Raw genomic sequence first — 16,318 nt, 5'->3', positions numbered from 1 at the left:
GAATGGGCTTTACAAGCTCGTCTTCGAGCTGGTGGGAGAATGAAGCTTTTTGCTACCCTGGTTTTTAGAGTAAGTAAGGGCAGGAAATCACAGCTCACATTTGTCGTTGTTCAAAGCTCCCTGCAGTCAGCCCTCATGCTCAGGGCTATGGGATGAGGTTAAAAGACACACAAAACACTAACAGAAAGCAGCCAGCTCCCCGGGCTACACATGGCTTATTTTAGTAAGAACCATCTCATCATCAGAGCTTGCTATGGGTAGTGCCATTACAAAGATCTCTTTGCTCCTGTCTTCTAGAAGTGAGAAATTTAGTCAATGGATGGTTTTAAAACAGAATTTTATTAGCAGAGCCAACTTAAGCACACACTCTAAAGGGAGGTTGGAATGGGCTGCCCCAAAGTGGGGTGCCTCCTGGTGAGCTCCATTAAGGATTTTAAAGAAGGTTTATGAATATTTATGAGCTGGGTGGAACATTCATAGGGTAAAGAAACTTTTTATCATTCTCAAATTAAGTTAATATTTTTTCTATGATCCTCCAGGAAAACCTATATGTAAGAATGAAGTTTACATGTTGCCTTTAAAAATTCAGTTAGTTACTTTTTATAACTATGTGTGTGTTTGTGTGTGTGTGTATTACATATACATATATACACATATATGTATATGTATATATATATATATATATATATATATATACATTTGTCTATTTGTAGATATGCACATGTGTGTGTGTGTCTACACTTTTGTCTATTTGTAGGTTTGCACTCATATGCATGTACACATTTGTCCTCTTGTAGGAATACACATACACACACATGTGCATGTGTGTGTGTCAAAGATGTCTAGAAGAGGATGCCTGTCCCCTGGTGCTGGATTTTCAGAAGGCTGTGAGATACCAGGTATGGATGCTGTAACTAAACTCAGAATCTCAGAAAGAGTAGTAAGTGGTCTTATTTGCTGAGCAATCTCCCAAGCCCCAGGCTTAGGGGTTCTAAAGACATATCGGTACTATTGCTAGATCTATGTATTAGATAACGGCTGGGGCACAGAGAGATTATTCAACTCAAATAAATGGAGATCACTTTTGACTGCCTCCAAAGTCAGGACTCAAATTCTCCTTCTCCGATGTCAACCTCTCTCTTGCTTTCCCATTTGGCTTGATAGGCAAGCCCTGCAGACACCAGCTTCAGAGGTCAGGTTGGGCTCTAAACTTCCTCATATCCATGGAAAGAAAACTCTCCCATATGGGCACCAGCCCAGCCTCAACTTCTAATAAAATAACCAGGAACAAATTCCCATGCTTCCCTGGCTTGTGTCAAGGGCCTTCTCCGGAAGTCCACATCCCTGGGCTTCAGAACAGAGCCCCGAGCTTCTATGCTCAACATCCAGGTTATTGGGTGTGACTATGAAGCACATTTTGTTCAGTAAATCAAGCAGCTTTTGACACACAGCCCTGTTACTATGTGAAACAAAGCTGAGACACAGGTGTTTCAGCGTGATGGATATCCTAAAAAGTCAGCCTTTAGAAGGCTTATATGACTTTCTTCCATCAGAAAAGACATCCTTCAAGCCCCATCCTGCCTCCAAGAATCCTCAGGAGACAAAAGGTGCCAAGAGTGACAGTTACCTAACTCAAGAGGCCCTAATGAGACAAAGTATCCAGGCTTCTAGGCAAGACGAGCTGGATCTTTCACTGTGAAGAAAGTTCCCACACTGAATCCTAGCAGTAATTAATTCCGGAGTGGGCATGGAGGGGTGGAGAGAAGGAACATCTGGACTTAGCTCTGCTCAGAGGAGAAAACTGAGTGCAGAAGATTCTATAGAGACAAGAATACATACTTCCCTTCTGTTCTTTTAAAAGTAACTTCTTTCAGGCTAGAGAGATCGCTCAATGGTTAAGAGTGCTTGCTGCTCTTCCAGAGCACCTGGACTCTACTTCCAGCTCCTACATGGTGGCTCACAACTGTCTTGAATAGTTCCACTAGATCCTATGCCCTCTTCTGGCCTCTGTGGGTACTGCATGCACATGGTGCACATACATACATACATACATACATACATACATACATACATATATACATGCAGACAAAACATTCATCCCATAAAAAACAAGTAAATAACTGTTTAAATGCAACCCTTTTACACAATTTTAACACAGTAACAATGTTATCAGTGGCATCACTCAAGGATGTGATTCTGAGGCTCTTGGCTCTTGTATTCATCTGATTCTTTCTTAATTTTTGAGACATCTTTTATCAGCCTTAGGAAGCCCTTAGTGGTAGTCCCCATAGATCTCACTTCCCATTTACTTTATTTCTCTCCACTCCCTGAGCTATAAATATGCAAATGTTGTGCCTTCTAACTGCACGTGTCACCACCCACATCTTAAACTCTGTTATTCTTGCTCTTTTTCCCTTGCTCTGCATTTCTTTTATTTTTCTGTTTGTTTTGTTTGTTTTTTGTTTTGTTTTGTATTTGTGCCCCAATGACCCTCACAACTATCTACTCTGTAACAGTTCCACTGGGTCCTATGCCCCTTTCTGGCCTCTGTGGGTACTGCACTTTAGTGATAAATCTATTCCTAAACAAAGCCACTGGGGTTTAACCTTTGTCTAACTCTTGTTTCCTTTTAGTTGTAGAATTTCCACCCTTCCTGCACAGATTCCATTTTCTTGCTGTTATTTTGTTTTATCTTTCATCTCGTTGAAGATAAACATGTCATATGGTCACAGCCAGGCCTAGCAACACCAGAATAGGAGGTATTGTAAACTGTATCTGTTTTTACTTAGATTTTAACTCATTTTTTTAATCTATAGAAATTTATTTCCGTGTAAAACTGCTTATTTGTTTTCTGTTTGCTTACTTAAAAAAAATGTTGCTGGGGTATGGGAGTGTGAAAAATTGATTGTAAATGTCCGAGATAATATTGTGTTCTTCTAGAGAAGAACCATATGCCTTGCTATAAGTCACTTGCAAGCGTTCATGAGCCAGGATGAGCTGTCTCCTGTTTCTATAGTAAGGGTGCTTTCAAACATGGATGCGGTGTTCACAGGAATATCTACATCTGGTTCCCATGTAGTCCAAAAGCACAACCCTTTGATGCCCAAAACATAGCAGGGCAGGGTTCGTAGCCTTCCGTCCAGTTGTAAAATGGATGGTTGGTGTCACTGACGCTAGCATTCCAGATACATCTTTTGAGGTTTTTGTTTGTTTTGATTTTTTACTGGAGAGGGGACAGCTGTTGTTTGCATTTGTTCCTTCTTGTCCTTAATGGGAGCACCGATTATTCTAGAATCATCGCTGGATTACCTGACCTGCCCCTGATGTGAAGTAAAAGTTTCTCATTGTTCTTGTATTTAGCGTCATCGATTTGGGGTCAATGATAAATGAGTCTTCATTTGATTGAGAATGGTTTTTAATCTCCTCTTCTGAGAATTGCCTTTTTTTCTATATGGCATTGATTTACGATGCACACATCCAAAAGTATTTTAACCCCTCCTCTGCCCTGTCTCAGCAGACACAAATATAACCAAGCCATCTGGTCCCTGATGGGAAATGTCAATTATGAAACAAAGAGTCTAAGTTAATCTCTGCATGTGTGTCTGTGTATGTATGTGTGTGCATGTGTTTGTGTGTTTGTGTGGGAGGGTGTATGCATGTACATGTGTGTTCATGTGTGTGTGTGCATGTGTGCATGCATGTTCATGTATGTGTGTGCATGTATATATATTCATGTGTATGTGTGTGCATAAGCATATGTGAGTGCACACAGTACAACCATACCAGTCATTCTTTAGGCACCTCGGGGTTTTTTTTGGGGGGGGGTGTTGACTGTCCTGGAGTTCACCAAGTAAACTATACTGGCTGGGCAGGGTACCCCAACAATCTGCTTATCTCCATCTTCTACAGTGCTGGGATTATAAGCATACTCTATCATGCTAGGCTTTTTAGAAAATGTAGGCTCTGGACATTGACCTCAAGTCCTTATGTTGCAAGGCAAGTCCTTTATGGAGATCTATCACCATGGTCCTGAGGTTCATTTTCCAAAGGATCTACACTTCCAAAGTATTACACATTCTTCTGCCTTATGTATCTAATTCTAAGAGTAGGCATTCTTTCTGTTTGGAAGTGAGGGCATGGCACAGGTAACCATTAGTCACTGACATAAAAAGAACCCTAATACAGTGGATGCTAGTCAACCCTATGAATAACCAAGCTGCTTGCTTAGTATCTTTAATCCTCTTATATCACCAACCCACCAGGAGATCTAAGAAGCCTACTGTCTAGGTCTCGCCTCAGTGCTAATGGATGGAATATTAAGAGTTGGTTGGGCCTCTGTGGGGTTAAAGGGAGGTTGATGACTCTAGGAAGGGAATGGGCTTAATGCTAAATGTCAGAGCCGACTCAGAAAAACTAGCCTGAGCCTCTTGTGGATCGATGACCTACCTCCGTGCCAGTTGCCTGAAAGCTTTCATAGGTCCTTACCATTGATTGTGACCTTTAGACAGCTCGTTTTACAAATACAAAATATGGCGATGCAATTAGGAAGTGGTTTGGGCTGCAGAAGTCATTCACCTCCCAGCTCTAGGCATTGGGACCAGCCATTGTTAATCATTGCTCTTCACCATCGACTTGATGGAGGAGGCCTTGTTTGTCCACACAACTCCAACAGAGCTCAGCCTAGAAGATGCGACTGATAAAGGAAGCTTTGTGCTACGATTGCACTTGCTTCCTAGAGCAGAGGAAGACTAGTTCAGATGTTTCTGGGTGTCTCTTGGCTCCTCTGAGATGTGGAGATCAAAATTTCTGATATGAAGAAGTTGATCACCCATCATCTTCAGTCTCTGAGGAGCAGAAAATACATGGCTCCTTGTCACCAGTCATTCTAACTATTCTTGAGAGTAGCTCAAGCAAGGATGGAGGCTTGTGAGACACACCTGTGTCTCCACTCTGGAGTTCAAGAGCTGTTGTAAGAGATGGTGAAGCTGGGACCATGCCTCTGCTTTCTCCTCATCTCACTCCAAAGAAAGAATCCTTGCCTGAGAGCATGCTCAGTGTATATGGTAGGACACCACTGTCAACTATCGACTCTGTCAACAGACACTGTCATGCTTGAGAGTCTCTTCAGGCCCTCATGATTTGTTCTAGCCCATTGTTTTCCAACTACCAATAATCTGTTCCCTGCCTCTGAGATATTCCAAGAAGCTGTCTATTGCAAGTGTTCAGGAAATATGATTAAAATGTAAAAATCTCTCTCTCTAGACTAGAAAACAGTTTTATCACTGTGCAACTGTTATGCCAGAAATGTGGAGTACATCACAGGGGATCAGTTAAGAGATCAAAAAGCAACAAGAGGGTACACTCAGGCAGATAGATCACACTACCTCTCTACTCTGGAGATACACAGTATCCAGTCCTCAAGTGGGAGGCATAAACAGAGCCCTCTGTCAAGCACAGTCCATCCCAAGTTCCCTGGCAACTGCATCCCAATATGTATTCACTAGTTAGCTTTTACTTATGTGTTTACTTTGATTTGATGTAGGTGAGTGTTTGCCTGCATGTATGTCTGTGCACCAAGTATGTACAGTGCTCATGGAGGCCAGAAAAGAATGACAGATCCCCAGGAACTGGAGTTGCAGATGGTTGTGAGCTGCCATGTGGGTTCTGGGAATGGAACCCAGGTCCTGTGGAAGAACAGCAAGTGATCTTAACCACTGAGCTATCTCATCAGCAACACCTCTCCCCTACACACACACACACACACACACACACACACACACACACACACATTTAGCTTTATGCAGAGCAAAACCACACTTACCCTATCTTTATGACAAGAGCTGATATTGCAACTTGGAGTGAGGCACCAGGAAATTTTTGGTTCCTGCCCTGTTATCTATTCTTGGTTGAAGGAATATCTAACATGTCATCCCAGGATCCTAATAAAAGGGAGTTCTAGATCATAAAGGAGCAAGGGGCATATTTAGCTTTTAAACTAATTAGCACATATACATATGAAAATCACACATGTACACACGCAATACACACACACACACACACACAGAGGAGGCAGAGCTTTACAGTTAGGAACCCTCTGAAACAGCTGATCTAGGAAAAGTGAGGAAATATCTCCCCACTTAGAGGGAGAACTAAGTCTTACTTTTAAAATTGTTTTTATTGCACTTAATACCTGCGTGGATAGTTATTTACTACTTTAATTCCACTTGCTGCCTTTTAAGTATAGCTCCGTTCTAAGCTACCATCTTCAAAATTGTAGGCTTGGTGTATTGAAGATATTTGTAATTTAGAATAGAGCTGTCATCACCAAAGAAGGACTAGTCAGGCAGAGACACATGGACCAGTTTTCTATAGGCAAAGTCCAGAAAAGAGGTGGCTCTGTACCCTGCCCAGGCACCTCCTCACAGAATCCCAGGGGAGTGGCACACTGTCTGCTAATGGTTCTTACCAATGGAGGACACCAAGACAACAACCCCTGACCCCTTTTCCAGATTCTGCCTAAGAAGAAAAACAGTTATAGATGAGTCTTGCCTATTGAATCCCCACCCCTGCAAATAAACAGCCTATTCTGAAGGTCTTACTGGGAGCTACTACCACCAGGAACTGCAGCTCTAGGGTCTGCAAACTGGTGGCCAGCTGCCTTGGTTCTCTGAGAATATCTCCAAGTCTAATAATGGGACACAGTGAATACCAGGTCCTCAAGGCCTTTTTGCAGATAGGGTCAGTAGGAGGGCCTGGAGATCAGCACAGGGCCCGCTCCCTCAGCCATAATAACTCCTCCAATTGGTGACTGCATCGAGGTGACCAGGACTCTTATCTTTCAAGAGCTGCATGCGAGCAATTGCCAGACTTTCAACTCTCAAGAGTCTCCAGAGCTACCAAGAATTAAACAAGGGCAGAGAAGAGACAGGGTTGTCTCCTCTGCCACCTGGCCCAAGTGAGGATACTCCAGCTCAGTCCAGGAAGCCAGTCCTCCCAAATGTTCCCACACTTTCCTTCAACCATCAGGCTCCTCCCCTGTTGATGGAGGATGGAACCATCATCAAGAGGTCATTCCCCATAAAGAAAGGAACACTGAAGAACACTGAATTATTATTTTGCTACTTCTATTGAACATCATTTTATCTTCATGCCATCCGTATAAATGTAGAAGTCAGTACCATGCTTCCATGTCCAGTGATGAGATAAACTTGCCGTGAGATATATATTTATCAGAATTATGTAAACAGATGCAGCATGGAGGTGCACACCTATCATCCCACCTCTCAAGAGGTGGAGGCAGGAGGATCGGAAGTTCAAGGCCAGCCTGGACTACTGGAGACCCTATCCTTAAGAGCAACAATGACAACAAAGCATAAACAAACAAGAAAGCAGGTCACTACACTGAGGTAGGGTAGCCACAACACAGATCATAAGAGGGTTCTAGACCAACTGGAATTAAAAGGAAACCATACTTCACCTTTCCCATGGCCTTAAACAGACATGATCAGCCAATATTTCTTGATGAGTCACCTGCTTGGCACCATGATGGTATCTCTCCAAGCTTGTAACAAGGAAGCTTAAGGGTGCCACGTCTCACAGCTGGAACTGTGCCATTAGATCTCTGAAAGATGGAGAAAGTGAGGGAAGGAGGGAGCTAGTTCATCGATGTAGTTGGTCACCACCAGCTCTGGTTTTAGCTGACACAGATCAGGCCCTTGGAGGCGGACCTCAGCCTGAAATCATGGCTGTGGGAGGACAAGACAGAGAAAGGGTAGAGCAACATTCCCACTCAACTTGTTAAAAACAAAAGGCCATCACTCTGGTATCAGCAAATGTTACTGGGGGGGTAACAAAATGTCATTCTGTCTCTGCTGGCAAAGGACTCACAGGGAGATGGCAGATGGGTTTGCAGGAGCAGGCTGGTGACAGCAGGGCCATCAAACAGAGTGCATTTGCTCAGGGAGTCAGCAGTGAAAAGACGGGGAGAGAATGAGGAGAGAAAAGAAAGATAGAGGGAGACACAGAGAGCAAAAGAGGCAGAGAGGAAGAGACACAGCAAGGAGAGAGGGGAGAGACACAGAGAGAGAAAGTGGGAGAGAGGGATACAGACACAGCGAGGAGAGAGGAGGAGAAAGATACAGAGAGGAAAGAGGAAGAGAAGATGTGAGAGACATGAAGATAGAGGGGGAGATGAGAGGGAAAGAGAGACACCGAGGGGCAGGAAGAGAGGGTAGAGGAAGAGAGCGGCAAACCCATCTCTCTGTCTCCTCCAGATCTGCAAAGGAGCTGGTCATTACTGGATTAGTCTTTACCACCTTACCGAGAGAGAGAGAGAGAGAGAGAGAGAGAGAGACTGACAGACAGACAGACAGACAGACAGACAGACAGACAGAGACAGACAGAGAGACACAGAGACACAGAGACACAGAGACACAGAGACAGACACATACACACATATAGACAGACACACACATAGATACACAGACACACAGAAAAGCAAACACACACACACACAGAGACACACAAACACACACATACACAGCTCTACATACACCTCCCCCCACCCCTGCTCTTATGCTTTTGTGTCTATTCGCACGTCCATCCTTGGATCTCATTTTGGGAAGGCAAGCCACTGTCTAATGGAGCTGAGAGCTGACATTTCAGAGGGTGGGGAGACAAATGACACCAGTGACATCTTGTAGTTAGTTCAACGTTGTTTCCTTGCAGATGGCAAGTCACACTGCACTCATATATCCCAGGAGCCAAAGTTAAAAGCTTTCCTTAAAAGCTGCTTAAAATGCCTTAGTTCACAGAAACCAAAACAAGCCAGTGATCTTTCCCCCTGCCAACTTTGACACCAGCCAGCCACAAACTCCACAGCCATGCCTCCCCATGCACATGGCCTCTGAAAGCCAAGCAAAGCTGAACCACCACACCAGGGAGCCACATAATGATTAATTCTGTTTCCTAAGGAGGAGTCAAACAGAAACTCAAAATAGTTCAGAAGTGGCTGGAAGCAACCTAGCCTAGTTGAATAAACGGGTCCTCCGTGGCTTAGACTAAATACCCTCTACCTAAGAATGCCAACTACTTACAGTCTTTAGTAGCCAAATTCATTTGTTCAATAAAATGCAGATATGGGTCAGAGTCTGGAAGCACGCGGGATAACACAGGGTCTGATCTAAGATCAGCCTTGGAGACAAATGTAAACCAGGAGAGAAAAGGACCCAAGAATCTCACCCAGCTGTGAACCCTGCAAGCTGCAATAACAATCAGCTGGCAAGATGCGCCCACAGGGGTACTAGTGGTATGAACCTTATGGGAATAACCAACCACTTTCTCGTTGGATTTAAAGCCCTTTCTACCAGACAGAACTCAGGTCTTGTCCTGTTAACTGGGCCAAAACTACATTACTGGCTAGGCCAGAGGCCCTCGGGGAAAAGCTACTACTGTTATTCTGGTAGAAAGCCAGTATATCACATGTAAAAATATAACTTCCTTTATTCAGATTGGTATTTGCATCTGAATACAAATACAAACACCTATCGGTTAAATGGTGACTTCTTTCTTCATTCACCTTTCTAGCTTATACTTTTTTTTAAAGATTTATTTATTATATGTAAGTACACTGTAGCTGTCTTCAGACACTCCAGAAGAGGGCGCCAAATCTCGTTACGGATGGTTGTGAGCCACCATGTGGTTGCTGGGATTTGAACTCTGGACCTTCGGAAGAGCAGTCGGGTGCTCTTACCCACTGAGCCATCTCACCAGCCCGTTAATATTACACTTAAGGCTGAGGATTTACAAGAAAAAAAAAAGATACTTTTAAAAATGTATGTAATTACTTCTACAAAGGAAGAGTTAAAAGGCGTGATATACAGAGTGAACGTCTCTTACCTACAGACCTTCATGCACCAACCCGTGAGACATTGGCAAAACCAGGTCTTTTTGACATCGCCCCGATGAGCCAGGCAGACCAAACCTTTGCTCCTTCCGAGTCATACAGACAGAAGTAATTTCAAGCCCCATTAAATAACTATTCATCTTCGCTTGGTAATGTGCCTATGTTCGGCTGGGTCTGCTTCAAGTGTTCTGTGTACACAGGCCAGACGCGACCTTCCAGGTATTGTAAAGACTTTAAAGCTTCTGATAAAATAACATCCTGTGGCAAAGGATGATGTCAATCCTGATATTTTAACTTCGATCCAGATGCAGAGCTATGAGAGTATTCAATTATCTAAATGCGACAGTGTTACATGGCAATGTTCCCCGGGCTGACATATTAATCTACTTGACATTCAACACATTATGCTGTGTTTTTATAGAGTGATAGCCATTTCAGAAGGCCGGAGCTTCTGCCTTTCAGCCGCCCCCCACCCCCCCACCCCCGTGTACCCTGACTGCTTCTACCAATGCACTTATTATTGATATAAAGGAGGCACATTTAAATGTTTCAAGGAAGGAAAGTACATGGGGATTTCAGGAGAATTAGCTCAAGGTCAAGGATGCACGCATGATAAATCTGCCCTGTCTTTTATTCTGTCCTGAAGAGATGGATTTTAGATGATGGTAGAACTACTTCATCGTCAATAAAACCCCAGCCCACAGTCGCTTCCCCTTTAAGGAAGCTCCCTCCTTTAACTTTCTGTATAAAAACACAGAAACACGGGGAAAGCTCCTGACCTCCTCCTCCCCACAGATAACAGCAATCTCAGGTCATGCACCAATGCCTCCTGCTCAACAACAATTTGTTAAAACAGCTTCCGAGTGTGAAACGTGGTGAGGTGTGCTTTGTGTAAATTATCTCATTTAGCGTTGTAATTAAGGTGGGAAACAGCAAACCTTAAGAGTCTCGCAGACAAACACTTGACTGGTTCCATTTAACATGTGGGGGGGGGGGGGGGGGGGGGGGGGCGGGGCGGGGCGGGCCCTCCCCGTCCCCCACTTAACCCATTAACATTTCAAGTTGCTTTCCCCAAAGGGAACAGGCTTGTGGGCATGTACATGTGTGTTACATGTGTACCTGTATGCACATGCATGTGGAGGCCAAAGGACAACCTCATGTGTCAGTTATCATTAAGACCATTCATTTTGCTGAGACAAGGTCTGGAACTTTTCAATTAGGCTAAACTGATTGGCCAGCAAGCTCAAGGGAATCCTCCTGTCTCTGCCTTCCAAGCTCTAGAATTACAAACACTGTGATCACTGTGCCACTGTGATCAGCTTTTTCATGAGTTTGAGGGAACTCAGCTACCTGCCCTTGCCCTACAAACACTGTCGTGATGAAGCGATCTCCCCAGTGCCCAGACAAGCCTTTAAAAACAGAAACGAGGAACAAAGCCAGAGTAGGTACCCAGGTCGGCACCATCTGCCACAGGAATGAGCCACAGAGAATGCTAACCAGTAAGCTCTCAGATGTGTGTGTAGCATCATTACCCACCAGCCTGGTGCAGCTGCATGAGAAAGAGCCCAGTCAATCACAGACCCATGACGGATAATAGGTTAAGTTATTACTGGGTGTGTGTACCCAACACTAATACACCAGTTTTCCCACTGGAGGACATTATGGATGGTTACTTTGCCAAATATTAAAAAAGAGAGCAAGTTTAGATTCCTTGAGCTCCGTATGTACCGCAGGTGTAACCCACGGTGCCCTTGTCTTTACCAAATGTGCTAGAATATCCTGTCTCAAATGTTCTGCCCAGATGTCTGGGTCCCCAAAGACCACCAGGAGTCTGAATCCATATGTAAAAGCAAAGAGCTTTTATTCAAGCTTTAGCTCAGACACTCAGACCCCTCCAAGGACACAGCAAACAGATTCGTGCTGAGAGCCCCAGTCTCAATTAGGCAGTGGGGAGGGGGAGACTCTAGCCTAGCAGTTGCCTTACTTGGCAAGGGGTATCTTGGTACATGGGGATTGGTCAATGATGACTTCAGCCAGCTTGATCAATTTATTTATAACCTTTGAAATTTTAGGCACTTTCCCTCTGTTCCCTGATTGGCTCGGGCCCAGGGCAGCTTCTTTCTGGGATTGTTTGTTTCTATTAACTAGAGTTCAAACTGGGGACAAGCAGGCTCAAGACGGAATCCGCTTACAAATTGGTGTTTCTTCCATCGCCTGTGTTCGTCATTAAATGCATGCAGTGCTCCTCCAAAACCACCAGACACAAAGCATGCAATATACGTAGGCAGATGATAAGCGCACATTTGTGAAATTATATTTCTAAGATTTATTTTCATTTGTGGATGTGTATTTTAGCTGCATAATTCACGTGTGCAGTTCCCACAGAGACCAGAAGAGGGCAGCAGACCTAGTGGAGCTGAAGTTACAGGCAGGCATGAGCCATCTGATGTCAGTGCTGGGAACCAAACTCGGGTAACATGGAAGAGCAGCAAGCATTCTTAAGCTCTGAGCCCTCATCTCTGCTGCTTAACATATGTGTTTTTGAAGTGTCAACATTTTGTCCCGTTCTTATGACTCGTTTATCACAATTTGTTCATATAAAACCTAAAAATCCATTTAGGAATACTGACAGCTGACAAGAATGACAAAAACATTATCCTCTGTGACTCTCCAAACTAGCTCCATTGTTTCAATTAAACATCAGTACAGCACCACTGCTTTGATTTTGAGAGCAAAAGATTGATTCTCCCCACGGGGTATTGTGCCCTGAGTTCACGGGAATCCCAGAAGAGCCCAAGAATTGCAAACTCGGCTGCAACTCGCAAATGAGTCTTTTACTTTCAAGTTCGAATTCAGTTCGCCCACCTAGCACTCACTGCAAAAATGCTGGCAAGTGACCCTGAGTCCAGAAAACATTGGGTTTATATACATAGGAATAGTGTGAATATTCACATAAAGGGGAGTAGAGGGGTTAATGGACATCTGTTCAAGGACTAATTTTATGGTCCGTCGTAACTGTCTGTGACCCAACCTCTGCTTACCTTTTACTTTTTCCATGGTCTCCCTTGAGCTTGTTATTTCTCTAAGGTCTCAAGGACTGGCACCTGGAGAGTTATGGGAGAGGAGGTGTTGGGTGCCATTCTAATGTTAGGGGATGGGGAGGGGCTGCTGCAGGAAGACGCAGTACAAAAACCAGCTGTCTGCATATCATGCTTGCCGTGAGGGGTGGGGGAAGAATGGGAGCCTCTGGCAGGGAACGCAGAGGCAAACTGTCTGCACAACACTGAAGTCTCTCTAGTATCAGTAATTCGGGGGTTACAACAGGGGTAAACACTGAGCCCCTCCCTCCAGTAGTCGTGCAGGGTAAACAGGATTGCAATGTACAAAAAATAGAAACAGAAGCCCGATGTCTGCTATAATCTCATCAATCGCCACTTGGGCGCCTGTGATGTTGGGCGTGTTTCTTTTTCGTTAGAGCTCAACTTTATCTAATTTAATTTACGGGAATAAAGCTCTCCCTCTCCCGGTGTTTAATTTGATCGGTTGGAGTCTACACACAGCGTTTCACACCCATGAGTGTGATAGACCTGGGAAGGAGAGGACATACTCTAAAGAGTTGCAGTTATTCCTCAGCACCTTAGGCTATTAGACCTTTGAAATAATGACACCTCTCCCAAATTAAAAATTCTCCAGGAATTCCATGCCGGAAAAACTGAATTCTGGTGCTGACCAGAGGGGAACCTTGTCTCCCAGGAAGAGATTCTGTGCGGTTCTGACAGTTTTGTTAGCCATCCTTACTGGACAGACTATGCTGTGTCTGTAATGGGCTGGACCACACCTGACTAGGACTGTTTATTCATGCCTGGTGCTTTCTATTTGAACCTAAGCATCATGTCAGAATCCTGGAAGACAGACTGGGGTACCCTTCTTATTTGTTCCTCTTCTCAACAGGGTCATTTGAATACATCTCCTTTTCTACTTTTCGGCATTATTTATCTTTAACTAGCATATTGGAGGCTGGATGGCCAAACTCAGCTTATTGGGACTTTCAGAACCCAGATTTTTACCTTAAAACCTCCACTGACAACATCACCGATTGCTTATTGTCTTTATGGCTTCTGAAGGAAACTGTATCTAGCAGTCATCAACTCCACTTTCCATGGCCCCTGGACTGGCTAGTTTTGTGTTCCAACTTGACACAAGTTAGAATTATCAGAGAGAAAGGAGCCTCAGCTGATAAGATGCCCCCATGAGATTCAGTTGTAAGGCATTTTTTTTCCAATTAGTGCTCAACGGAGGAGGGCCCATGAATGGAGCCATCCCTGGGCTGGTGGTCCTGAGTTTTATAAGAAAGCAGGCTGAGCAAACCAGGGGAAGCAAGGCAGTAAGCAGCACCCCTCCATTGTCTCTGCATCAGCTCCTGCCTCCAGGTTCCACTCCTGCTTGAGTGCCTGTCTTGACTTCCTCCAATGATGGACTATGATCTGGAAATGTAAGCCGAATAAACCCTTTCCTCCCCAGCTTGCTTTTTGGCCATGGTGTTTCCTCACGATAATAGAAATCCTGACTAAAATAATCTCCAAATTCTGCAACCGCCGACCAACTTCCTTTATAGTTTCATGATTTAGAGGATTTAAGAGGGATCATATGGTATTTAATGTGTTATGCCTGGCTTCCTTCACTTACCATGATATCCTTAAGGGTTGTATTCTAGCCGTCATATGGATACACCACATTGGGTTCACCCTTTGTTTATGGATGGCCACTTGGATCGTTTCCATTTTGAGCTGTTAGTAGTTCTACCTCTAGGATCATTTATATGCAATTTTGGTGTAAAAGAGCATTTCTAATTCTATCAAGAGTGCTCCTAAGGGTGAAATTGTTTCTTCTCTCTATGTTTCTGTTTACCCATATATCCATGGGCAGGATAAAATACCTACTTCATAAGGTTACTATAAAGATTCGATTAATTAAATTTATCTAAGAATAAATGTAGGGTACTTTTCCAGAACCCCAACTATTAACACATTTCTCTTCCCACCATACCCTGGCTTGGTTGCTTAGAAATTCCTAGCTTCTTGGCTCTGAACTCATGTTTTTGTTTTTTTGTTTTGTTTTTGTTTTTGTTTTCTCCAATGGAAGCATCTTTACCCTGCTTATTCATGGACAGAACTTTTCAACTTTTAATTTTCAACAAAAAGGTCTTCTTGGTAGGGTCTTCTCTGGTCCCTCATGAAAACAAACTCCTTTCTCACCCTCGGGCACAACTTGCCTGCTGGTTCTGCCAAGCTACCGTAAGAAACACCAGCAACCACTTCACTCGTTAATCATCCCTCACTGCACCCCCATGAACAGTTGAACATAGTATGTACAATGTTCCCACCTTGATCTCCTTCATCAAGGACAAGATACACACCTTTATGCTCAAGAACTGTCTATTGAAGAAGAAAATTGGCCAATTAAAATAATTTTGTGTAATAATACTTTATCGGATATAATTTCCCTAATTTCAATAATTATTTCATATTTAGTTTTGGTCTTGATTCTAATTTTACCTCTAATGAGTATATTAGGGTATTTTGACTAGTTCTACATTGATATTCTGATAGGTCAGTGCACGAATTCAGGTCATATGTATGTATATACTCACTAGTGATTGAGATACTGATCCTAGGAACAAGTTAGTCTCATGACACACACAACCATGAGATCTCAAGGAAGTTTTAGGTATAAGTCCCATATTAGATTCTGAAAAGTAAAGTAAAAACCTACATCTCTTGATTAAGTTCATCTTGACCCAAGCTTGTTTCTGTGGCTCTGACAACACTGGTCCTCACCAGCAACTGAACCCCAAAATGATGCATGTCAGAGGAAATTCTACTATACATGACATCTAACAAAATCTTCCAATGTGTAAAAATGCTTAATTTGGGAGCTGGGGAGTTCTGGGGTTAAGCTCACTTGATGCTCTTGCAGAAGACCTGATCTCAGTCCCCAGCTCCTAAGTCATTCATCTTACAACCAATCATCTATAAGTCAAGCTCCAGGGGCATCTGTCATTGATTTCTGGTATCCATTAGCAACTGCACACAAGCATGCGTGTGCGTGCACACACACCCACCAAACACATATGCGCAGGCACACAAATACATTCATATATATACATTTAAAGATTGAAACAACATTGAAGCATTTGTTGTAGAAAATGAAAGAAACTTCTCACCTGGGCCCATTTACCTTACCCCAGGATCATGGGGCAAGCATGTCATTCTCTAACCGCAACAGTCAAATTTAAACTGAGAAACCAGTAGTTGCAGAATGGACTTATGAGCCCACCACCTAGTTAGGTTTGCCCATTCTGCAATATTGCTCCATCATCAACTCTCGTGTTCTCTCTCCCTCTCCCTCTCCCTC

The sequence above is a fragment of the Mus caroli genome, chromosome 5, assembly GCF_900094665.2.
Source record: "Mus caroli chromosome 5, CAROLI_EIJ_v1.1, whole genome shotgun sequence".
Taxonomy (NCBI): domain Eukaryota; kingdom Metazoa; phylum Chordata; class Mammalia; order Rodentia; family Muridae; genus Mus; species Mus caroli.
The sequence above is the reverse complement of the archived record's forward strand: the minus strand, read 5'-3'. Positions refer to the sequence as shown.